This window comes from Apium graveolens, chromosome 5 (assembly GCF_009905375.1).
Source record: "Apium graveolens cultivar Ventura chromosome 5, ASM990537v1, whole genome shotgun sequence".
NCBI classification, from domain to species: Eukaryota; Viridiplantae; Streptophyta; class Magnoliopsida; order Apiales; family Apiaceae; genus Apium; species Apium graveolens.
In genome coordinates this window covers 176591335-176619172 of record NC_133651.1, presented here as the reverse complement: position 1 = coordinate 176619172, position 27838 = coordinate 176591335, and positions in this window count along the sequence as shown.

The window sequence follows — 27838 nt, the reverse complement described above, 5'->3', positions numbered from 1 at the left end:
ATCTGCCTGTGTCTTTGACTTTAGTATCACTATACCTATGATCAATGAGATGTGATCATCAATCAACAAACACACTAGTCTTAATGCATTATTATTGTCCCTTAATAATAATACTCGACTAAGGACCTTTAGGAATATTGATACTATTCTCATAATCTCATTTGTAAGTCACGTACTTAGAGATATAGAATTGCATATCATATTCCAAGGACGTTTATTAATCTAACATTTATATCGCAGTAAATTAAGAATTAATAAAATATAAAGGGAATAATCGATAGAACATAAACATTAATAATCCTAATGTCTTAAACTAAAACATCATAGTGTTTTCTCTAGGGAACAAACATTCACAGTTATATGGGTCCACTAGTGAGCATGCCACCCCTGATTATCTTGAGAAGTGGGCTAGATCAGTTTTGAAGAAGTTTGAGGAGATTCGAGATCTAGAGTTTTCTTGGAGTTAGATAATGATGTTATGACAGATGTCATAAGTATAGTGGTGATATGATGTGATACCAGCAGAATTTTGTTTTTTATATAAAATAAGCTTGCTGACTATTTGATAGACCCGTTTTACTTAACAATGGCAAAAAAAATGATGATGGGAGTGTTACCAGTATGGAAGCCTTGAAGCGAAGTTACGAATAAGATAGTATGTAATGATAACTGAAGTTTTCATCGAATAATGAAGGCAGAATAGACCCAATAAGGGGTAGAAAATAGATTGAATTGGATGCACCTTTATGTGATTGCTTCTTTAACCTGACACCTTGTTATGGTTGAGAAGGACAACAATTAACTCATATAGTATTGACAATCAGATATGCAATTTTCAAATTTTAAACAAGTTTTTGAAATAGATTTTCTTAAATTTTCAAAAGTCCTTTGAATAAAATAAATTTTAAAATTTGGTTGTCAAATTACTACTTGAGTTTCTTATTTGTAATAACACCCAGACTACTAAGAAGAATACTTTTTTCAGAATTAGTATTGTTAATTTAGAGGGCCAACTAGACCCGCTATTATGGAGAAATTTCGATTGTTCCCAACAGAAGAGTGTAAATCTTGTTTGACAAGAATAAAAACAGAATCAGCGTGCGGAGAAAACTATTCATCCAATTTATAAGAATATTAGAGTTTAAAGAATTCGTTGATTTAAAAGAAGCCTGAGCATGATCGAAGGAGGTTGAGAAAATTTCCAGACTTTTCTAAAGGAAGAACCTTATTAGAAAAAGAGTCGTTATGTTGAATGATCAGTAGTTATTTTAAGTCGCATAGAAGAAATTTGAAGTTATAAATGTAAATTCTATGAGAATGTAAATATGGTCGAATTATTAAAACATTCAATGTGGAGGCACAACGCTAAAGATACGAGACTTAATAAAGGATTTTATTATAGAGATCAAATTATGAAGGCATTTCAATAGACTTTCTGAAGTTATTATATGACTTGGATTGGGATCAATTAATCGAACGAGCTCTAAAGGTATATATAAGTGAAATATGGATGGTGACCAATGATATCGTTCTTTTCTATAATACTACAGTGTATATTCTTCTTGATTCCTGAGTACGTATGAGCTTCTTTCATTAATAAATTATGTGTGGTGATAAGAAAAAGAAGATTATTGCATTCCTTTCAAATTAATTTTTCCCTTAAGTTTTGCTTTCTGATTGGGACAAGCAGTGTTATGGTGAGACGCTTTGTTGGAATGACGAAGAATAGGGTGGGATGCCACCTAATCATGTGCTGTATGCTATATGGTATGAAAGACTTACCATCTTAAGTACTAATGTGGTTGTCACATTCATATTCAAATCATTACTCATTCTTTCCTTTTATGAATTTATTAAATTATGGATCCTTCCGGTTTTTTATTGCATTGTTATTCTTTATAAAAGTTGTCAAAACAAAAAATCAACCTACCAAGACTCAAGTAGAAAAAGTTCCAGCCAACGGAATTGCATGTTTCAAGAATGGGAAACCAGGGCATATGGCAAGGATTGTAAATTACCATCCTTAGTTAGTGATGCGCTAAGAATCGAGGGATCTACTCAGATAGTGAATGGGTCTCCAAGAGCAAGAATTTATGATATGTCTGTGAAAGATGTTATTTAGAATATGGATGTGACGGTGGGTACGCTTACTGTGAATTCTTTATGTGCTAAAGTATTAGTGGATTCAGGAGCAACTCGATCATTAATTCTCAAGATTTTATTATTGAGTTGAATTGTTAAATATACCCATAACTGTAGAACTAGTAAATCAAGGACGTGTTTATGTTAACCAAGTGTGTATCAATTGTGAGTTTGAGATTTCTGGCAATAAGTTTGTGCTGATTTGATACATTTTAATAAAGAAGAATTTAATATTATTCTAGGAATGGACTGGCTATTTAATAGCGATGCTCAGATAGACTGTCATAATAAGAAGGTAAGTCTGAAGACGCCGGATAAGAATGCGATGACGTTTAAAGGTTGAAGGAAAGTAAAGAAGTTTTTAACGATGATTCAAATTAAAAGGTTATTGTGGCAAAGATGTGAACATTATATTGTTTAAGTGATAAATAGAAATCAGGAGTTAGCAAAACTTGAAGATATTCCAGTGATCAAGGGATTTCCAGATATGTTCCCAGACGAGATACCAGGACTTCCTCCAGATAGAGAAATTAAGTACGCGATCGACTTAGCACCTGAAACTGAACCAGTGTCCAAGGTCCCAAATAGAATGGCGCCAGTTGAAATGAAGGAGTTAACAAAGCAATTGCAAGAGTTGTTAGACAAATGAGTGATTAGACCCAGTGTATCCCTATGGGATGCACCAGTGTTATTTATTAAAAAGAATGATGGAAGTATAAGATTATGTATCGACTATCGGGAGCTTAATAAACTTACTATCAAGAAAAATTATATGTCACCCTGAACTGATGCATTGTTTGATCAGCTAAAAGGAGCAAAGTATCTTCCAAAAATTAATTTGAGATCCGGATATCATCAGTTGAAGATTAAACCCGAGGACGTATTGTTGATAGCTTTCAGAACTAGGTACGATTTTTATGAAATTCTAGTAATGCCTTTTGGATTGGCCAATGCACCAACAACATTTAGGGACTTGATGAACAGAATCTTTAAGGAATACCTGGATAAGTTCGTAATTATTTATATAGAAGATATTATGATTTACTCGAAGTCAATGAAGGACCATGCAGAGCTTTTAAGAATAGCCTTAGGAATTGTGAGAAGGGAGAAGTATGTTGAGTTTTCAAGGTGTGAGTTTTGGTTGGAGGAAGTTTAAATTCTTAAGATATATATTCAGTGATAAAGGAATCTAAGTAGATTCAGTGAAGATTGAAGCTATTACGAATTGGGAGAGCCCAAGAACACCAACAGAAGTAAGAAGTTTTTTAAGTTTGGCAGGATATTATCGGAGTCTGTTCAAGATTTCTCAAAGATTGCAACATCTCTAACGAAGCTTACCAGGAAGGATGAGAAGTTTATTGGAATGAGAAGTGTGAGGAAATGTTATGGATTAAAAACTAAGGTATATTAATTGTTGTACTTACTACTAGGGTTCGTGAGCTTCGAGGCTCGATTTGACTGCTCTTGTGTCTCGTGACTCGATCTGCCTTAACAAGATGCCTACGTACCTTGCTGATTGCCAAGGATCAAGTCAAAAATGTAGTCCTGATTTGTGGGGTGAGACTCCTTATATAGGTGTTGGAAGTCCTTGAATTGGACTAGGGTTAGGAGACTTGGTGGACAAGTCTCTGAATTAGAATGGACTTTGGAGTCCTAGGAGGTAGGAAGCTGATTCCTTATCCCACGAGGTTCCTTGGAGGCCAATCTACAAGAATTTATATCCCCACTAGGACTCATCTTAACAGCTGATTTATCCCTTATTAATTAATTACGAAATTAATTAATATTCAGGGATTTGGGCTCTTTCAAATGGGCCTAACTTTTAGCCCAATTCTGATATAATTAATGCGACCTTAATTATATACTCAGGCCTTATTTTATTCCCTATCATTTGCCCCCAACTTCTGGGAAACTGTGAAAAGGCTTCGCAGAAGTTAAGTTCATTCGTTCCCTTACAGGGTATCGTTTTTGCGTAAAGTGTGGAGCAACCTACACTTTTACAATGATTTGCCTTTATTCCTATTATTTAGGAGTTATCTTAATTTCCAGGAATTTTCCCTTTATTTCTGGGATTCTTCCCTAATTTCCAGGAATTTTCCCTTAATTTCTGGGATTTTTCCCTAATTTTCAGGAATTTTCCCTTAATTCTGGGGGTTTTCCTTAATTTCCAGGAATTTTCCCTTAATTTCTGGGATTGTTCCCTAATTTTCAGGAATTATCCCTTAATTCTGGGATTTTTCCTTAATTTCCAGAATTTATTCCTTATTTTCTAGGAATTTTCCTTAATTTTCAGGAATTTTCCCTTAATTTATGGAATTTATTCCCAACTATCAGAAAATATATTCATAATTCTCTGATATTTCTGGAATTTTCTGCAATTTTTCAGGATTTTTTTTAAAATACCCCCTTTTTTCGACCAAGAATCCTATTCGACCAGGATCCTGGTCGAATTAAGGCTTAGTATGGCTTGGTCAAAGCCCATTTCGGGCAGGAGTTTTCGAGCAAGATCCTGATCGAATTTCGGTCAGGATTTTTCATATATATATATATATAAATTTTAATAATTTTTTTTGACCGAAATCTTGACCGAATTAGCCCCTACCTAGCCTTGGTCAACAGTTATTTCGATCTGGAGTGTTCGACTAGGATTCCTGACCGAATTTCGGTCATGATTTTTTCTAAGGTTCCTCTGTTTTGACCGAATTAGCCCTGTGTTGATCCTGGTCATGGGATATTTCGAGCTCAAATATTCGACCAGAAATCCAATGAGAATCCTAATCGAATTGGGTCAGGATTTTTATTATTTTTCAGGATAACAACATTTATATATTTTCTGTGGATTTTTTGGGCCTTCTTATTTTGTATGGGCCTTTTAATTTTTGGGTCATTCTCCTTATTGTTTCTTTTGGGCCCTTTATTGGGTTTTAACCACTACTGGGTCTTAACTTTGGTTTTTCTAACCAATTGGGCTTCCTTCCTTTTTTATCTTCTTTAAAGACCTTGGGTTTGGGCCCTGAGCTGGGCTTGTTACAATCTTCAGGTCCAAAAATTTTGGGTTGACTATTTTTTCAGAGTTGGGCCCTTTTATGGGGCTTTCATAATCCCAGGCCTAGCAAGATTTGGGCTGGGCTGTTATTTTAAACGCAAATTCCATAATATTCTGGAATTTCTGAAGTTTTTTTTTGGAATCTTCCAGATTTTACCAAATATTATCTATATTTCTGGATTCTTCCAGAATTTACCATTCATTTTTCTGGAGTCTTCCAAACATTCTTTTCTTGGGCCCAAATGGGCTTTTTTCAGGAAAATTTGATGGTTTTGGAGGCTATAAAAGAGTGGATGGTGGTGTGATTTCATTCACACTTCTCATTTCATTTATCCTTCTCCAAATCTCCTCTCCTCTCTCCCACTCTCAATACTCTTCTCTTTAGGAATTTTCCGGTAACCTTCTTAGCCTTTTCCGGCCTCCTTCCAAGGTTTCAAGCTTCCTTCAATCTCCATCAATGGCAGACAAGAATTCTGAGAGAGCTACTAAGATTGCCTCTGCTTCGAAACGAGGTAAAGATATTGAAATCCGCTCTTCTTACATGTCATTACTTGATATGATTAACACTAGAGGGGATGAGTACCCCTCTAATGCACATCTTTATTCTTTTGATTATTGTAACACATGGCACAATATAGATTTTGAAAAAATGAACGCACTTTATAACGTTCGTCCTCCCCTTAGGTTAGTTCCTGTTAGTGGTGGTGATCGTACTTGCCACTGGAAACCAGATACTCTTTTTATTTACACAGATGCCCTTAATGCTGGGCTTAGGTTTCCTTTTCACGACTTTATCCCCCACTTGCTAGCAGACTTACAAATCAACCCCCTGTCAGCTTCCTTCAAATGCTTGGAGGAACATTTTATGCTTCATGGTCTCTTATCTTAGGGGAGGTTTTCCTCTGTCGGTAGCAGTTTTTAGGAAAATATTCCAGTGTTATAACAGTTCTCAAAGTCTTTGTGGTTGGGTCTATATTAAACAAAGGCCCAAGTGTAAACACATATTTAATAGCGCTTCTATTCCCGACAACAACCCATATTGGAGGAGTAGTTTTGTCGGGTTAAGGTGGGAGAATGGGGACTGGGGCACCCTTTTTAGATCTTCCTTCGGGAAGGTTAGTGATGGTAGACTCAAATCAATTCACCTAACCCCCGAGGAGACTATCATTTATAATGAGCTCATTCAGGATGAAGGTGCCACTCCTAGCTGGACTCTTTTAGAGGAGTTTTCTCTTATGCAAGTGGGGCTCTCCTCAGTTTTTCCTCAGGGTATTTTTCTTCCCTTCTCGTTTTTACTTTCTTCCATGCATTATTGACACCACTTATTTTTGTTTTCTCTTATTTTTGCAACTGCTAAGGAAATTAATGAGGATAACGTTCCTGTTGTTGAGGAGACCGCGAGGATGAAGAACGCTCAGCTTGCGGGACTGGACACCAAGGGAAAGGCTATGGAGCCTAGCTTCTTAAGGAAGCATAAGGAGCCCATGGTGGAGGCTCCTTCTAAGGGAACTGAAGCCCCAAATGCTCCTATCTCTGTTGCTGCTCCTGTCTCTGCTGCCACTGGTGCTTTCCAGCCTCTTTGGGGATTTCGCCGAGGGGATACAGTGGTTGAATCCATAAAGCATGCCTGGGATTGGTCTTACCACGGTGTAACCCCCAAGGACTTCACTGATGTTGTGGATGGCCCAAACCTGGAGAGGATAAAGCTCATGGGAGCTCAGTCCTTGGCCTCGGTACGACCCTTTCTTAAAATTTTACTCTCTTTTTACTTGTAGGCTTCACTTGACTTATATTTTTGTTTATTGTTTTGTTTCAGTCTAACACCTACTTTCAAGGCGCTGTGAGGCAAGATGAATCGTGTAAGAGGGCTCCAGACAAGGCTGATAATGCCCTCAAGAAGCAACAGAGGAAGTATGCTCTTTTGGAGAGAAAGTTGAAGCGTAAGGAGGAGGAGCTCGGAGAGTCTAATGCTGAGGGCTGAGAAGGACAAGGCGATCGATAACTATTTGGACTCGGAGGTGAATGAAAGTGATGGACGACTCGGTGTTCCCTGGGTTTTTTAGGACTGGCTGGGACACGACCCTTGGAACCGTGAACGAGGCTTGTGCCAACATCAACCCAGCGGACTACATCTACCCTAATGATGAGCCTTTACTATAGAGGTTTCATACCCGAGTGGTTATCTCGGACCGTGCTCCTCAGGCCCCACTTCTTCCTCCTCCCGAGTCATCTTCTCGACCCTCAGCCGATCATATCTCTTCTTCCTCTGGGACCACTGAGACATCCAGCGAGATGGCGGGGACGATGATATGGATGCCGAGGGCACTACTGCCCCATAGAGCTTTTCTAGCCCTACATGGCTTATTTATTTTACATTGTCTTTGAGACATTATTTACCAGACTTTGTATTGCTCATTTAAACTAGTCTTATTTATCGAACTTTATGCTTTTATCTCATGCACTTAGTTTACTTGCCATGCCATAGGGATTTGTTAAACATATTTCAGAATATTTCTAAATTTCATAAACTATTGGGATTCACCCCTTACACAAGTCTTAATAAACCTCAAACTTAAAGAATAAAACTGAAATATGTAATCCTAAGCAAGCAAAGCTTCAAGGTGCTTTTCAAATTACTTGTCATCTTGACAAGTGAGAATCATGCTCAACCATTTTACACATAGTAAACCTTCAGGTTTTGTGCGTGCCAGGTCCTTGGGACTTCAAAACCATCCATAGTCTCCAGCTTGTAGGTTCCTCTTCCTTGAACACTTTTGACCTTGTATGGCCCTTCCCAATTTGGGGCAAGTTTTCCATTTTGCCCAATACCGGAAGCTTTCATCTTCCTCAGAACCAAGTCACCTTGCTTGAAGAACCTTTCCTTAACCCTTAGGTTATAGTAGAACGAAGCCTTTTTCTGATATTCCACAATCTTCGCATGTGCCTTATCTCGTACTTCATCAATTAGATCCAAGGCTAATCTTTTCCCCTCCTCATTTTCCTCAGCATTAAAAGCTTGAATCCTGGGAGACGAATGTGATATCTCTACAGGAACAACCGTTTCTGCCCCATATGCTAACATGAAGGAAGCTGCTCCAATCGTGACTCTACAGGTAGTCTATAGGCCCATAGTATTGGGAGTATTTCATCCACCCAATTATTCCTCGACTTCTCGATCCTCTTCTTTAGTCCATCCAGGATTATTCGATTTGCCACTTTCGCTTGCCCATTGGCTTGCGGGGGAGCCACAGAGGTAAATCACAACTCAATCTCATTTTCCTTACAATACTTCTTGAATTCTTCATTGTTGAACTGTGTTCCATTATCTATGACTAGGATACGGGGAATTTCATATCGGCACATGATGTTTTCCCACAGGATTTGTGCAACCTGCTTAGTTGTGATCTTGGCCAAAGGCTTGGCTTCAATCCATTTAGTAAAATAATCAATGGCTACAATCAGGAACTTCCTTTATATCGTGGACATGGGGAAAGGCCCAAGTATATCCATTCACCACATGGAAAAGGGGATGGGAGAGTTGATAGAAGTCAACATCTCAGGAGGTTGCGAACAACAGGTGCATGTTTCTAACAATGATCACACTTCTTCACATATTCTTTAGCATCGGCCATCATCTCTGGCCAATAGATACCAATATGGGTTATCTTATGAGCTAGGGATCTGCCCCCAAGTGTTGCCCACAGATACCTTCGTGTACCTCCTCAAGAGCCAAGCGTGCTTCATCGGGCCTGAGACATCTTAAGTAAGGAACTACATAAGATCTTTTGTACAAAATCTCATCAATCAAGGAGTATCTCAGTGCTCGAACAACCAACTTTCGTGCTTTAGTCACATCACTTGGCAGCCAACCAGTTTGAATATTGGCCTTAATGGGATTTATCCATGATGTCCCCATCCCTATAGGGGGCTACAAGCTTAACATCAATGCTTCTTGTATTCAAAATACGGAAGTATACGCTTCCTGAACTTTTCTCTATCTCAGATGAAGCAAACTTTGACAATACATCCGCCTTAGCATTTTCCTCCCTTGGGATGTGCTCAACATGGCATTCATCAAATTGAGTCATTACAGCCCTTACTAGGTGCACATATTTAGCCATTGTATCATCCCTCGCCTCAAACTCTCCCTTCACCTGGGATATGACCAACTTCGATTCTCCACAGACTTTCAAGTTCTTGACTCTCAGCATCCCTACTAGGTCGAGGCCAGCTATCAGAGCTTCATATTCTGCTTTGTTGTTTATGGTTGGGAAGTCTAACTTCATAGCATATTCAATCAAGAACCCATCGGGGCTTTGTAAAACTAGCCCTGCTCCACTTGAATTTGTTTTTGATGCTCCATCAAAATAGAGAACCCAACATTCCTTCTCCTTAACATCCTTTTCTTTGCCCCCTTTATCACCTTCCGTGTCTTGAGGTATAGTATCTTTCTGCCCCCCGACTTCTTGGTTGGGTATGGTACATTCCACCACAAAGTTAGCCAATGCTTGGGCATTTATTTCCGTTTGTGGCTTGTACTTGATGTCAAATTCTCCCAACTCTATTTCCCACTTAATCAGCCTCCCACTAGCCTTGGGACTATGAATAATATTTCTCAAGAGATGATTTGTTAGTACCTCAATCTAATGAGCCTGAAAGTAAGGACGCAACTTTCTTGAAGCCATTACCAAGGCTAAAGCAAACTTCTCAATAGTTGAATAATTCAACTCAGCCCCATTCAGAATTTTGCTCACATAGTATACGGGTTTCTGAACTTTAAGTTACTCCTTAACCAATACAGCGCTCAAGGCATTTTCTGAAACGGCCAGGTACAAGTATAAGATTTCATTCAGAGCTGGCTTGGCCAACAACGGGGCATGGGCCATATATTTCATTAATTGTTCGAATGCCTTATGACTTTCCTCAGTTCATTCAAAATCCTTAACCTTCTTCAAAGACTTGAAGAATGACAAGCACTTGTCCCCAGATTTGGAGATGAATCGCCCCAATGCAGCAACCCTTCCAGTGAGCTTTTGAACATCTTTGATAGTCTTTGGTGGCTCCATGTCCAAGATCGCCTTTATTTTATCGGGGTTGGCCTCGATTTCTCTCTTGGAGACCATCAGTCCCAAGAACTTTCCAGATCCCACTCCAAAAGCACACTTCACAGGATTTAGCATCATTTTGTGGTATCTCAGGACCTCAAAAGCTTCCCTCAAATGGGTTACATGGTCAGTCTTCACCAGACTCTTAACTAACATGTCATCAACATAAACTTCCATGGTCTTACCAATAAAATCCTTGAAAATCTTATTTACCAACCTTTGATAGGTGGCTCCTCCATTCTAGAGACCAAATGCCATAACAAGATAACAATAAACACCAAATTCAGTGATGAATGATACCTTTGGGATGTCGTCCTTGTGCATCTTGATCTGATTGTATCCACTGAATCCATCCATGAAGCTCAGCATCTCATGTCCAACAGTAGCATCTGTTAATGTATCTATCATTGGTAATGGGAAATAGTCCTTGGGGCATGCGTCATTCAAATCGGTGAAATCCACACACATCCACCATTTTCCATTAGCCTTCTTACCATCACAGGGTTTTCTAACCATTCTGGAAATTGTATCTCCTCAATGAAACCAGCTTCTAAGAGCTTCTCTACTTCTTGTTTAATAGCCTCTTGCCTCTCTGGAGCAAAGCTTCTTTTCTTTTGCTTCACTATCTTTCGATTTGGATCCACATTCAGCTTGTGAGTGATCAGTTCTGGGTCTATGCCTGGCATATCGGCTGCTGACCATGCAAACACATCACTATTTTTTGCAAAAATTTCACCAACTTCCCTCTAAGGGGCTCCTCTATTACTCCAACGGAAGTCACTTTCTCAGGATCTTCGGGAGCCAAAGGAATTGAAACCAAGCCTTCTGCTGGCTTCCCTATTTTCTCATCATTCTCTCGAATATCCAGATCTTCAATAGGCAGAACTTGCCCCCCAACTCCATCTGCCCTAAGAGAGGCTATGTAACAACTTCTTGCCATCTTTTGATCTCCTCTCTCTTCTCCAATCCCATTCGGGGTGGGAAACTTCATCACTGAATGGTAGGAGGAAGGGACTGCCTTGAAGGCATGTATTCCTGTTCTTCACATGATCGCGTTGTAAGTTGAAATAGCCTTTACCACCACAAAGTCCAACATCTGAGTTGCTTGTCTTGTTTCCTGACCTATGGTTGTTGGTAACTTAATTATCCCTTCCACGGGACACTCCACTCTTGCGAATCCATATATTGGCATATCGGTCGAGGTTAGTTGAGAATCGTTGTAACCCATCCTTAAAAAGGTATAATGGAGTAAAATGTCCACCGAGGCACCGTTATCTACAAGGACCCTCTTCACCGGGCTATTCCCTATTATTGGTGTTATGACTAGCGGGCCGTCACGAGGAAATTTCACACCCTCCAAGTTAGAATCATCAAATGTTATTATTAATCCTGTCCTGGCCCTCTTCGGAGCTTCCCCAACAATATGCATAACCTCTCTATTCTTGGAGTTCCTGGATAATCTAGCAGCAGTTGGTCCTCCAAAAATTGTATTTATCACAGGCCCTCAGGGTCGCGACCCTCCAAAGATTGCATTATCACCGGTCCCCTAGGCTGGGGATTTCGCCCCTGATCGTCTTGGTCCCTCCTACGATCTTCAAAGTTCCTTCTCCCATTGTTGTTCCTATCTCCTCCATCTCCGGTGTACTTGCTCAATCTTCCTTTTTGAATAAGGAACTCTATTTCATCTTTCAATTGCCTACACTCATCGGTGTCATGACCATCATCCTTGAGAAATCTGCAATATTTGCTCTTATCTAGATTGGTAGGATCAGCCTTCAGGGGTTTAGGCCAACGAATATCTCTATCTTTCTCGATTTCCATCAAGATCTGGCTTCTAGGAGCATTCAACTTAGCATATTCAGTGAATTTATTCCCGGGTCCTCTCTTCTTCGGGGTTGAATCAGGGTTTTGCTCAGTCCTAGGATACTTATCCTTAACAATATATTCCAGATTAGTTTTTCGCTTCTTGCCTCCAACGGGCTCGTTACTTACTACTGTCTTCCTCATGCTCTCCTCCACTTTGATGTGTTTTCTGGCCCTATTTTGGAGCCGCAACATACTTTCAGGGGGTGTTTGGCCAACGACATCTTGAAAAACTCATCCCTTGTTCCCTGTTATAGTTCTATCATAACAACTTTGTTTTCAAGGTCTGGGACTTTCAAGGCTTCCTTGGTGAAACGATTCAGGTAGTCCCTCAAGGACTCTTTTGCTCCCTGCACAATGCTCATAAGGGATGCTGAACTTTTCTCATGCACTCTCCCGCTGATGAATTGCTTAATAAAAGCCTGGCTTAATTTTTTGAAGGACCCAATAGAGTTCAGGGGCAAACGACTATACCATCTTTGAGCCATTCCCGGCAGGGTTTGAGGAAAGGCCCGACACTTAATAGCGTCATTCACGGGCTGCAACAACAGTGCATTAGAGAATGTCCTGACATGATTAGTGGGATCTCTAATGCCATCATAAGCTTTGATAATGGGCATCTTGAACTTCCTTGAGATATGGGCACTAATTATCTCTTCAGTGAATGGTGGAGTAGGATTATCTGGATTTCCAAGAGGAAGAAGATTGCTTGGATCAGCTCTTGGGACTACAGTCCTTCATTGTGATGGACCATCTAGGTCTATGATTGGAGGAGGATTTCTCCCCTAGGTGGTAGTGGGGTTCTGGGGGCCTGGTGTGCCTCCAAGTCGTGCTTCAGCCTTTGAATCTCAGCCTTGTGAGCCCTGATTCTCTCCTGCACTTCTTTTGGATTCATCCCTCGGGTGCTCCTGGGATGTTGGTTACCATCAGGCATCGGCTATTTGCCAGCACGTCTCCTTCTTGGGGCCACTTCATCATCCGAAGATTCAGAGTCTCTTTCAGTATAAGGACCAGAAAATTCCTGATCCTCCGGGATATGAGCCAAACCTTGTATGTAGGGGGTGTTTTCCCCCGTGCTTCACTCTGTCCAGCATGTCCGCTTCCTCCAAACTCGGGGTAAAGGGGCATCCCGTAAGGGGGGTTAGTGGTCACAATAGTTAAATACTCATACCCAATGATAATTGGCATTTTATACCACTTAAAACGTCTTATAATGGCTTGAATTGATGTCTTGAAATCAAGTATTTTGTGTATTTGGTGCATTTTTCTAGTGTCTTTGCACTTCAGGGTATAACTTGTGTAATTAGGGAGATTTCATCATAATAAGCCTAGGGAAGTGCTTGGGATTAGTTGCGGGGAGTTGTGCGAAGAATTCAGCAAAATCAGGAGCAAAAAGATGATTTTTCCAGAAGTTGTGCAGGTGCCTGCCTGGGATGTACAGGGGACTGCCTGGAGATGCAGGCGCCCGCCTGGGAGCTGAGGCGGCCGCCTGAGGTCATAATTTTAGAATCTGGATTTTCTAATTTGAGTTCTACTGGGCTTCTGACGGTGCTGTTTCTTGTGGACTTCTATATAAGTAATCTTGGGAGACGTTTCACAAAAAAACAAGTATCAACAAGCAACAAGTATCAATCAAGCAAGGAGCAAGGAGAGTAGATTAAGAAGATCGTTTTAGCACACCGTAACGAAGAAGAGGAAGCATACGTTATCTTGTGATTCTTTTATTCGTTGTAACAGTGGATGCTAGTTTTTTTTACTTTGAACCTTAATACTCTTGTGACGTACTCTAGTTTTAATAAGTATTTTTATTAGTTTATATCATTGTGTGATTATCATGTTTTCATATGAATCCATGGTGACGATGAGTTCTATCATGGGCTAATCGTGATCATGGGGTCGTAGCGAATTTACTATGGATTTCCTTAGTTAATTGTTTAATACCTTGGTATGTGGTGATTGTATGATATCTAGCATAGGTTGTGCTTATTCATCTTATGTGTGTCGCGAGCATATAAGATAGCCTATTAATATCTTGTGAAGCGACAGTGAATCTTGAGATTTAGAACTTGTCATGCTAGCATAGGTTCATGTATTGTATGCATGATTAGTGGGTAACTCTAACTGTTTACTTGCCCTGTGTAATCATAATGAATAACTTGCGCTTAAATCGTTATGTTGTCAAATTCTATAGACATATAGGGTCTCAACATAATTGATGCCTATTCAACTTCTATCTTAATTGTGGATGCTTGGTAGAATGGTACTTGTGCAACGAAAGTTGGCTTTTATCAGTTTCATGTTGTTCGATTAATGTCATCACCGTTACATGCTAATGGTAATAACAATAACTATTGAATGAAGTAGTAATGAAGTTATGATCTCATGTGTGTTTAATATTATTAATTCAAGTGTTAATTTAAGTGTTTAATTCTCGTAGTTAATAATTAGTTAATCAACCTTAAGTGTTATTGTCTTGACATTCAGAAGTAATCATACATCGGTGAGTAAGTGTTAATTGAACATAATTAGTCAGAGTCTCTGTGGGAACGAACTAGAAATCATTCTATATTACTTGTGAACGCGTGTACTTGCGTGAATTATTAGTGCAAGATTTGTGCCTAACAAGTTTTTGGCGCCGCTGCCGGGGACTCGGTGTTAATTTGTTTAGTTTATGTACTTGCCATCAGTGGTCATTAGGACTCATTGATTAAGACTTGTTACTTATTGTTTCCGGTTATATTTCAGGTACTCTAGCGAGCGTTTATGCAAATACGTTCTCGCACTCGCAAGAGGACTCTAGATACGGCTGAGGAGACAGATTCACTTCTTGACATTCTGGAGAAGTTAGATTTTGAAGATTCGGATGAAGAGAGTGAAAAGAAAGAACCGGTAATCATGGGCGATCGTATAGTTCCAGCAGATCCAGCTCCTATGGACTTTTCTCGGACTAAAATTGATGACATTCAGTCAAGCATCCCAACATTCATATCAAGAATTTTGTCGAGATATCTCACCCTGAAACTTGAACCCCTATAGAACCTTACCTTGAACTCTGATAGTCAGATACTTACCAACGTGATTCCTCATTGATTGATACCCTCTTTCTTATCCTAAAGCTTGACAATTCTGATATATCCTGAGTTAAAGATCATTTATGTATACCCTAACACCCTTAGTATTCATGAAGCCTACCTTCTTGATGATCCAGTACTTGAACCTTGATGAGAAACCATTGCTTAAAGCCCAATTTGGCATTACCCTTTTATAATATCCAATAGCCTCACTGAATTCCCTTGTCTAAATCTTTGAGATATGAAAACCATTCAGTTACTTTAATAGAGTATAGTTTTGTGAATCATGGCCCTGAGATTAAGTACCATATTTCCCGTGTTTCGAGTTGATCTATATTCCCTTAATAAAAATGTTTACTATTTAAAGAGATTTTGTTATAATTCGGCATCAGTTTTTGAAATAAATAAAATGTGGGTTTTTAGTCCCAAAGGGGGGTAAATGTTTTTCTTGAATAGTGGATCTGGACTGAGACGCGAGTCCTTTCCACACTTATATTACGCTTAAAAGTTGCCTAGGGATTCCCGTTAATGTATTAGAACCCAGCGAGGTTCGGGATTACTTCGCGGCTGATCACCTGCTGTAATCCGTAGCGTAATAAAATGATTTTGATTAAGACATGATTTTAAAATTGTTTTGATACAAGCAAAATGATGCCATCTCACACAATTTTATCTCTCGTTGCCATTGGTTATGTCTTTCCATTGTCATTCTTTAATGTATATCTCGATTTATGTTTTGTGTCGTACTGTTAGCACTTGTTGAGCATTTGGCTCACTCCTTGCTTTACCCTGATATTACAGCTAGCAGCTTTGGTTAGATTCAAGCAGACTGCCCGTAAGACCTGTGATGCTGATGCTTATGTTCGAGTTCAGGTAGAATAAGTGATAGTAGTTTGTGTGAGGACTCGGTATTCAAAAATTAGATGTAATAGTTGGTAGTGTTGGGCTGTTCCAAACCCTAAACTGTAAGATCTTGGATTTGGTTGTGTTATCTCTTTTAAAATTTTGTAATAGCTATATTTAATTTGCTGTTTAAGTTGGGGGCGTGACAGGTTTTGGTATCAGAGCTACGGTTTAGAGTCCCTGGACAGCCCAAATAGGTTATAGGATATGTGTGTAGGTTATAGATAATATGCGAGAGAGTAGGTTAAGTAAATTATTGTTAATACTCCTCTTATTGGTTGTCAGCAAAGGGCGCATTCCTCGTCATCCTCTGGGTCGGACGACACTATTGCTTTCTCCGTGTATGCTGAGTTGAGGCGCGAGTTCGACATGCTTCAGGGCAAGTACGACCGACTGATAGACCGACTGAAGAACGTGTATCCGGAAAGCCGAAACTACGAAGGGAAGTCCAAGGAGCAGATGACTGCGAGACTTGAGACCTTGGTTCAGTACGTCAACACTAAACTTGAGGAGATGCCAGCGCACCGGGACCGTACCAGCCAGTATGTCATTCAGATGGTGGCGGATGAGCTCCAGAGCATTGTGAAGATGCTTCGGGAGGAAAAGACTACCAAGCCCCGTTCAGATGGAGTGGAGCCTTAGTTCTTTCCATTTACCTTTCATGTTGTTGTACTATTAGACTCTATGGAATCCCCAGTTGTTTCCGTTGTTTCCTTTAAATAAGCCTGTTATTCCTCGAATCAGACTTTGTCCTAATCCTATGTATTGTGACCTTTAAAATTTCAATAATTATGTGATATTGTTCTATTTGCTCTCAACTGTTATTTTACGTTTTTATCATCATATCTGCTTAATTTGGAAACTTGACCCCATATATAAATGAGAATGCCATGCGATACCCTCGAATCATTTTATCATTCATATCTGTTTTGACACAACTCTTATTTCAGGATCATGCCTCCCAAAAAGAAGAACCCAACAACCACATCCACCACAGACCCAAACATTCTTCGATTACTGGAAACTTTGCAACAGCAAACCAATGCTATAGCTCAACAACAACTAACTCTTCAACAACGAATTGAAAACCAAGATAACCATGAGCCACACCAACCACCTGAACCACCAGTACCACCTAGACAAATTGTCACTTTCAAGGCTTTTCAGAATGTGAATCCACCTGCATTTCATGATACCACTGATCTAGTGATAGCTAACACATGGATCAAGGAGATGGAAAGGGCTTTTGAGTTGGTACAGTTAGGAGACGATCAGAAGGCGCCGTATGCTACTTACTTCTTGAAGGGAGAAGTCATCTATTGGTGGGAATCAGTAAAAGCTATGGAAGTCACTCAGCAGGTCTCTTGGGATAGATTTAAGAAGTTATTTCTGGACAAGTATTACCCTAAGTACATGTAGAATCAGATGGAGCTAAAATTTCTTGAGTTGAAGCAAGGGAACATGACAGTATTGGAGTATGAAAAGAAGTCACTGAGTTGTCAAGATTTATGACAAAGTATACCAGCACTGAGGAAGAAAAAGCAAAGAAATTTCAGCAAGGATTGGAGCCTTGGATCAGAGATAGGGTGGCTATGTTTGAGCTTGAAACTTATGCAGGAGTATTACAGAAAGCTACTCTGATTGAGAATAATGGGATGCAGTCAAGGAAAGAGAGGGATAACAAGAAAAGGAAGGTTCCATTTTATGGAGAAAAGTCTGAAGCAGGAAGTTCACAAGATCGGAATGTAAAGAGGATTGGTTTCCAGAAGGGCGGAAATTTTCAAAAGAAAGGAAATTTGGGTAAAAGGCAAGAATCGAAAGGGAACAATCAGGCAAGCCAAGGGCAAGTTGGAGAAAACAGGTTCCCGAGGCCAGAATGCAAGCACTGCGGAAGAAGGCACCCCGGAGTGTGTAATAAGCTGAGCATGACATGCTACAGGTGCAATCAGAAGGGACATTTGGCGAATGAGTGCAAGATGCCGAAGCCAGGAGTTACGTGCTACAAGTGTGGGAAGACTGGACACATAGCTAGGGAGTGCAAGGCAACCCGACCAGTCAAAGCTCTGATGAATGTGGCAAGTACCAGTGCAAGCGTGCCAGCCGAGGTATTGGCATTACCTCCACCACCCACACCAACCCCGCAAGCAACAGCAAGGACATTTGATTTAAAGATGAAGGATGATGTACAGAATTCGAAGGTGATAGCAGGTACACTTTTACTCAATAATGTCAAAGCTAAAGTATTGATTGATTCGGAAGCAACAAGATCTTTCATATCAGAATCTTTTGTTGATAAGCTTCAATGTGAGAAAATGATTATGAGTGAGGTAGTAAATGTGGTAATTGCGAACCAAGAGAAGATTCATGTGAATCAATTTTGTCCAAAGTGTGAGATTGATATTTCGGGGTATAAGTTTTCAGCCGACTTGATACTCTTCAAGTTGGGAGAGTTTGATATAATTTTAGGAATGGATTGGTTAGGAGAGAATAGCGCTCAGATTAATTGTAAGACCAAGAGGGTGTATTTAAAGACGAAGAGTGGAGAGAAGGTAGTATTTAAGGGGCAGAGGTAAGAGCAACTATTTCTTACAATTGTTCAGGCTAAGAAGCTACTTAGAAAAGGTTGTGAGTCGTTCCTATCTTTTGTAGTGGATTCGGAAAAAGGCAGCCCCAGCATGTAAGATATCCCTGTAGTTAACGAGTTCCCAGATGTGTTTCCCGACGAACTACCAGGCTTACCACCAGATCGACAAATCGAGTTCGAGATCAATCTTGCTCCAGGAACGGAACCAGTTTCAAAGGCCCCATATAGGATGGCACCAGCAGAAATGAAAGAGTTGGCGAGCCAGCTACAAGAATTGTTAGATAAGGGAGTGATACGACCAAGTACGTCGCCATGGGGAGCACCTGTTCTATTTGTAAAGAAGAAAGATGGGAGTATGCGTCTATGCATAGATTACCGAGAGTTGAATAAGGTGACGATCAAGAACCGCTACCCGCTACCAAGGATAGATGACCTTTTTGATCAGTTGAAGGGAGCAAAATGCTTTTCGAAGATTGATTTGAGATCGGGATACCATCAATTAAAGATCAAAGAAGAAGATGTTTCCAAGACCGCATTCAGTACCAGATATGGGCATTATGAATTCCTAGTAATGCCGTTTGGATTGACCAACGCTCCGGCCGCATTTATGGATCTGATGAATCGGGTATTTAAGAAGTATTTGGACAAATTTGTCGTGGTATTTATTGATGACATCCTTATTTATTCTAAGTCGGAAGAAGAACATAAGCAGCACCTCTGGATAGCATTGGAGATACTCCGACAAGAGAAGTTGTATGCCAAGTTTACCAAATGTGAGTTTTGGTTAAAGGAAGTTCAATTTTTGGGGCATGTCATTGGAAATGAGGGAGTTAAAGTGGATCCGGCAAAGATTGAGGCAGTTATGAGTTGGGAGAGGCCAAAGACTCCTACGGAAGTGCGAAGTTTTCTAGGATTGGCCAGATACTATAGAAGATTCGTCAAGGATTTCTCGAAGATCGCCACGCCATTGACCAAGTTAACCAAAAAGAATCAAAAGTTTGAATGGAGTGCAGAATGTGAAGATAGCTTTCAAGAGTTGAAGCAGAAGTTGGTAACAGCTCCGGTATTGGTACTTCCAGATGATCAAGGGAACTTTGTAATATTCAGCGACGCTTCACATAAAGGTTTGGGTTGTGTGTTGATGCAACACAGTAAAGTGATCGCATATGCGTCAAGACAGTTGAAACCGCATGAGTTAAAGTACCCGACGCATGACTTGGAACTAGCCGCTATAGTGTTCGCACTTAAGATTTGGAGACATTACCTCTACGGAGAGAAGTGTGAAATCTACAAGGATCACAAGAGTTTAAAGTACATTTTTACTCAGAAAGAGCTCAATATGAGGTAGAGGAGATGGCTGGAATTGATCAAGGACTATGACTGTTCGATAAATTTATATCCTGGAAAGGCGAATGTAGTGGCCGATGCTGTGAGTAGGAAGGATAGACTGAATATGATGATAACATCAAAAGAGTTATCTAAAGAAATCGAAAGATTGGAATTGGAACTTTGTGCTTATGGAAAAGTCGAGGAAGTTTGTCGTGCAATGACCTTTCAGCCAACACTAGTGGAAAGAATAAAGAAGTGTCAAGAAGAAGTAATGGAGAAAGAGAAGAATCGGTTATCTGGAGAGGAGATTAATACTCAAAGGGATGAGCAAGGGATACTAAGGTTTTCATCCAGAATATGGATTCCTCATGTACTTAAATTAAAGAATGAGATCCTCCATGAAGCCCACAATTTGAAATTTTCAATCCACCTGGGAAGCACCAAGATGTATCGAGACTTAAAGAAGAACTTTTGGTGGCCAAATATGAAGCGAGACGTGGCAGAATGGGTTGCGAAGTGTTATACTTGTCAGAAAGTAAAGGCAGAACATCAACGACCAAGCGGATTAATTCAGCCCCTGAAAATTCCAGAATGGAAATGGGAAAATATCGCTATAGACTTTATAGTAGGACTACCGCGAACGAAATCCGGACATGACGCAATATGGGTTATAATTGATCATCTTACGAAGTCGGCGCATTTCCTTCCAATAAATGAGAAGTCGTCACTGGACAAGTTGGTTCATCTATATGTGCGCGAAATCGTACTAAGGCATGGAGTACCCGTATCAATAGTTTCAGACAGAGATCCCCGATTTAACTCGAGATTCTGGAAGCAGTTTCAGGAATGTCTTGGCACGAAGTTGAATATGAGCACGGCATACCACCCACAGACTGATGGCCAGAGTGAAAGGACAATTCAAACAATTGAAGACATGTTGCGCAGTTGTGCAATCGATTTTGCAGGAAGTTGGGACGACTACTTGCCGTTGATTGAATTCTCTTATAACAACAGCTATCATTCCAGTATCGGCATGCCACCATACGAAGCTTTGTACGGGCGAAAATGTAGATCACCAACAAGTTGGGATGAAGTAGGAGAAGGAAGAATTCTCGGCTCGGAATTGGTACAAAAGTTGCATGACTCGGTCAAGTTAATTCAGAAAAGGTTGCTTGCTGCTCAAGATAGACAGAGGAAGTATGCGGATCCAGCGCGTAAGGATGTTCAATTCCAAATTGGCGAAGCTGTGTTGCTGAAGGTGTCACCTAGAAAAGGGTTGATGAGATTTGGCAAGAAAGGGAAGTTAGCACCTAGATACATAGGTCCTTTTGAGATTTTGAGTCAAGTAGGAAAGGTGGCCTACGAGTTGGCCTTACCACCTCAGTATCAGCATGTGCATAATGTGTTCCATGTGTCGTTGCTTAAGAAGTACAATCCTGACGCTAGCCATGTGATAGAATATGAACCTGTAGAAATTCAGGCAGACCTGTCATTTGTGGAGCAACCGGTTAAAATACTCGACTGGCAAGTAAAGAGTCTTAGAAATAAGTCGGTAAAGGTAGTGAAAGTGCTTTGGAGGAACCCTAAGGTCGAAGAATCGACTTGGGAGTTAGAGTCTGATATGCGTTCCCGGTATCCTCATCTGTTCTCTTAGATTCTGGGGACAGAATCCCTTAAGGGGGAGAGGATGTTATGACCGGTATCTTCGTGTAATATTATTTGTGGATTTGGTATAATATTAAAGCCGAATGAAAATATATTCAATGATTGTACGTTTGTGTGAGTGAAAATTTCTGTATTATAAATTTACTTTATGTAGTATATGATTTTTCAAAGCAAGAGTTTATTTAATTTCTTTATTTTGATTTATAAGGAATATTCTAAGCCTTGGAAAAAATTTCTTTTAAAAGGTATTTTGTTCACAAATTTTGAAAATGATTTTATAAAGTCTCTAAAATCCAAGTTATTTTATGGTATAAATTTTATAATTTTTGAACTTGTATTTTATTTTATAAAAATAAATCATTATAAATTTTAGTTGTCATATTTAGCAAATTACAAGAAAGCCCTTGCATACAAACCACCCTCTCATTCTTTTCAAGGACAAAGAGGACAATTCCAACCCCGCTAACTCTTATTTCTCTAGCCAATTTCCTTCTTTACCCTTGCATGCAAAATGCACCAAGTATAAGTGGAGGGATAGACTTGTCAATTCTCCTTTCCACTCAAATTTTGTCAAATCAAATACCATAAAAACAAGCAAATGTCATGATCATTCTCATACTCCACCCACACCTCACTCTCTCCTCCCTCCCTTCTCCCTCCTCTCGGCTCTCCCCCTCACTCTCGGCTAAAAGCCGAAACCCCCCTCCCCATTTTTTTTCTTCAATCCTCAACTAAGCTTCCACTCTTTACACAAGTAAATGTTACTTCCCATACCATGATCACTCATATTTCAAAGAGTTTTGAGTAGAAAGTTTAAGTTTAAAGGTTGCATGTAAAAGTTTTAGTGAAACTCAAAATACAACCTTGATTCTTGTGAGTTTAGGGTTGTTTTTGAGAGGACTACAAGGAATGGATAAGTGCCAAGTCTTGAGAAGGAAACTCTTGATGATTAAATCGCCATTCCCATCCATTTCATTCGGCCATGACCATATGGGAGCCGAATGAATGGTCCTTGAGATCATTCTTGTTGTTTTGCTCAAATTTTGCATGTTTATGTGATAATGACTTGAATTTTGTGGTGAAAATTTGATAAAACTCCTTGCATGCTAAGTGATCATCTAGGTATAGCTTATGTTAGGCTTGCATGTCAATTTTATGGTAGAATATATGTAGAAAATGTGTTGTTTTGGTTTGCAAAACCCGAGGACATGCATGCATGTGGATTTCTATTAGAATGTTGTAAGATTTTGATCATTTGGAAAGATTTTGTTAGTGAGCCTTAATTTCAGTAGGAATAATGTGTTAATATTGATTTATGCTTCTTGTTGCATGGTAATAATTCGTGGTTATCTTTTATAAAATACATATCTTGTGGTTTCAAAAACTTAATGATTGGTGAGTTGAGAAATGTGATCTCTTTTATTTTGCCATAATTGTACCTTAGGTAAGGATGATCTCACCCAAGGTTATTTTGAGAATAAGGGAGTTAATTCAGTAGAATACCATGTATAAGTCTTGGTTTAAGTATTGAGTTGTTGTTAGTTGAGTTTGTCAAGTCAAAACTTTGGAAAATGAGAGTTATAGTTTCTGCAGAAAATCAGTTTAGTACCCTGAGGTTTAGAGTGAGTTTTGACCATGTCATTGATGTGCAATTTGAGGCTCAAGCTACCAGAAGTTAGTATTGGGAGTATATAAAAGGTTTTAGGAGTTGGTTGGAGATTTGCATGTCTTTTGGTTAGGTGCACAAGTAGAATAACAAAATCTGTCCAGCAGGGGACAGTTTTGTTGTAACTTAGAAATAGGAAGATTTGACCATGTCATGGGTAGGCCCTCATTAGGCCCTATTGGGCCTTAGTTAGAGGGAGTGTCAGAAAAGTTTTTCCAACCATAGTTCATAGGATATGAGTTAGAACCATGTGTCACAAGTTAATTCAAGTCAGGGCGTTTTCTGCCCAGAAAAACAGGGGAACCTTGGACTTTTAGCTTAGACCCAAGAAGGCCCAAGCCAGACCCTTGAGCCACATCAAGTTTGTGAGATGCCCTTAGGTTAGTAGAGTCTTGTGTAAAAGTTTTGAAGGAAAACTTGTAGTTTAAGAGTGTCTAATGCACTCAAAAAAACAATAGTTGTCATCCTGAAATTTGCACCAGTGAGCGCTTTCACTTATCACATAGTTTTAGATCACTTAGAGGTGAGTATTAGGTCGACCACCATAGTTGTAAGATGGTATAAGGTCAGTAGAGCTAAAGGCACAAGTGAGGGTCAATAGGTTTTGGATAATTTAGGAAAGGCACATCGAGGTAGGAAGCCAAAATTAGAAGACCTTGTCTAGTTTAGCGACCAAGTGACTTAAGTGGTGAGTCGAGATCATCCAAGCCTAGTGTTGCATTATGGTATATATGGTGTTATTTGGTGTTAATATATGATATGTGAATATGTGGCTATGTGTGTACTTTTTTAATTTAAAAGTGAATATAAAATTAAGTGCGTATAGGCCTAAGTGCCATCCGTGTTTAATTTCAAGTTGTAAATAGGTTAAGATGGTAAGAATATATTATAATGAGGATTATTATTATTATATAGGATCTAGAGACAAGGGAAAACTTGCCATAAAGGTCGAGTGAAGCTCCAGTTGCTCCTACCAGTCAGACCAGACCAGCCTTTCTCAAGGCAAGTGATTCAACTTGACCTTCGTATTTACTGCTAATAGTTCATACATTGCTACAACTATCATGTGTCATTTGATATATTAAATCAAGCGTACCTTATGTTTATCTTTGAATTATATAGAGATGCCATGAACCCTCGAGTACGTATTGCAAGTAGTTCAAAAGTCTTTTCATGATAGTTGAATGCCATGATAAAATAAAGAGTTGTTATAATACTTGATTGATCCTCTTGATTAACATGCTAATGATTCCTAAGTATTAATATCTCACCCTGAAACTTGAACCCCTATAGAACCTTACCTTGAACTCTGATAGTCAGATACTTACCAACGTGATTCCTCATTAATTGATACCCTCTTTCTTATCCTAAAGCTTGACAATTCTGATATATCCTGAGTTAAAGATCATTTCTGCATACCCTAACACCCTTAGTATTCATGAAGCCTACCTTCTTGATGATCCAGCACTTGAACCTTGATGAGAAACCATTGCTTTAAGCCCAATTTGGCATTACCCTTTTATAATATCCAATAGCCTCACTGAATTCCCTTGTCTAAATCTTTGAGATATGAAAACTATTCAGTTACTTTAATAGAGTATAGTTTTGTGAATCATGGCCCTGAGATTTAGTACCATATTTCCCGTGTTTCGAGTTGATCTATATTCCCTTAATAAAAATATTTACTGTTAAAAGCGATTTTGTTATAATTCGGCATCAGTTTTTGAAATAAATAAAATGTGGGTTTTCAGTCCCAAAGGGGGATAAATGTTTTCCTTGAATAGTGGATCTGGACTGAGACGCGAGTCATTTCCACACTTATATTACGCTTAAAAGTTGCCTAGGGATTCCCGTTAATGTATTAGAACCCAGCGAGGTTCGGGATTACTTCGCGGCTGATCACCGGCTGTAATCCGTAGCGTCATAAAATGATTTTGATTAAGACATGATTTTAAAATTGTTTTGATACAAGCAAAATGATGCCATTTCACACAGTTTTATCTCTCGTTGCCATTGGTTATGTCTTTCCATTGTCATTCTTTAATGTATATCTCGATTTATGTTTTGTGTCGTACTGTTAGCACTTGTTGAGCATTTGGCTCACTCCTTGCTTTACCCTGATATTACAGCTAGCAGCTTTGGTTAGATTCAAGCAGACTGCCCGTAAGACCTGTGATGCTGATGCTTATGTTCGAGTTCAGGTAGAATAAGTGATAGTAGTTTGTGTGAGGACTCGGTATTCAAAAATTAGATGTAATAGTTGGTAGTGTTGGGCTGTTCCAAACCCTAAACTGTAAGATCTTGGATTTGGTTGTGTTATCTCTTTTAAAATTTTGTAATAGCTATATTTAATTTGCTGTTTAAGTTGGGGGCATGACAGGATAACATTACTTTTGGGGATTAAGGTTACTTAATCCTAAGGACCGGAACATAACCGGATCCTTGAGATGGGCCGTAGTGCCTGGGTGCCCGACGGGATCTATATAGTGAGATATAGATCTGCACTGTATCCTGGCTGATAAGCAGGGTATAGCTGCGAACTTGAGTCCAGTGTAGTTCGTTTGTATTCGCCAGCAATGGCCTTCTTTTGATTCTTATAAGGTTATATCTTTGCAGATAAACCTGGGATACAGATTCAGTTATATTGCTTTAACATTGTGTATATTTTGTAGACTTGTTGAGCAATTTTGGCTCACCCTTTTTTGTTGTTATTCACCTTATTGTTTCAGTTAAGAAGGAATATGAAACCCGTTAGAACACGAGTGGTAAAGAAGCGGGTCAAGCCTCGGGATCCTCTTATACCCAATGTGTTGATCCCAATCTAGGAAGAAAGCTTTGAGTTGCCCGAGCAGGTGGAGTGTTGATAGATAGTATGTGTGTTTGAATAAAAGCTGAACTTAGTTTAAAATGAGTTAGACAATGGTTTGTAATAAAGAAAGTTTGTGAGATTTTGAATATTGGTTTGTAATAAAAGTAGTTAGTGGTTCTTGTTTTCATACTTCAACCTAAAAAGGTCCTGGTAGTTGTTAAGGGGTTTAGTTTCATTTCTTTATTATTTATCAATAAGCTTGTACAGGTTTGGTAATTAGCTCGTAACTCCCAGACTTATACCCCGGGTCTGGAGGGCGTTACAGTTTGGTATCAGAGCTGTAGGTTTGGTCCCTGAAAACAAGAACATTAGGATTAAGATAGGATAGAGAGATCACATAAGATAGGGATAGTCAGATTAGGAAATATAGTGTTAGGATTTAGGTCAGATTAGAATAGGAAAGTATAAATCTTAGAATTATTTAGTGACCTTTTCTTTTTTTTGGTATATTATTAGATGGCTTCTTCGTCAGAGCGGACTGAGTCAGACCCAGTAGCAGCAGCAGTACTAGCCCCAGCATCAGTGCAGATTTTTCCTCCATTGCCACCACCTCCACTATTACCATTTGGACCAGCACCAGAGATACCACCTCCACTAGAGGTACCAGACTTTGTTGATTATTTCCCTTATGTTGAGCCAGAGATGCCTGACTTTCCACCTTTGGAGTTTCCGATGTTTGATGTTCCTGATATGATTGATCTTCCACAGTGGGATGATTTAGAGCCGCAGATTCCAGTACCGCAGCCTGAGATTCCAGATATTCCACAGATGGAGCCAGAGGAAGAGCCACCAGTGTATGCACCTATAGAGCAGCCAGTCTTATTTCCTGCCCCTTTAGCTATTTATGCCCCTATTCCGGGAGTATATCAGTTTCCACAGCAGGAGTTTATGGATGAGATAGTAGTCGGTGGGCCGTTACCTTCTCGAGGTTCTAGCACAGATCTTAATGAGCATCATACAGTTACTTATCAGCATTTTCAGGAGGAGAGAGAGGAGAGGGTTCGATGGCAGACCCAGTGCAGAGAGATCCTTGGATTGTTTGAGACGCAGGCAGATGGTCCCGTCCGAGCATTACGATCAGATTACATACTGAGGGAGAGGTTACGTCAGATTCACCGAGTTAGTTCTCAGCAGCTTATGGATCTGAGACAGCAGGATATTAGTGCAGAGACAGCATATCATAGAGCATTGGGACTTACCGAGACAGTGCTAGAGGCATTGCAGGAGGAGTTGAGTCATGTGCCACCAGGGTTCTGAGTCAGGGACAGATGAGACAGTGACTTCAGAGTATAGATGTACATAGAGGCAGCGTAGTATGACCTAGTGAGTAGTGTGTATGTGTGTACTAGTAGTTTAACCTGTAGAAGGTTTTGACCTGTAGTAGTAGTATGACTTGTAGCCCGATGACTTCCAGCGGAGCAAGACTTTTTGTATCAAGCATTTACACCTGAGGCTGGTGTCATATATATATAAACTGAACTTTTCAAATTTCTTTTATTTAAATTTCAGTCTTTCCAGTTTTATAGCATTTACTTTCATTTTACTGCTTTACAGTCTTTTATACTATAATTCCTGTTAAAAAAAACAGAAAAGGA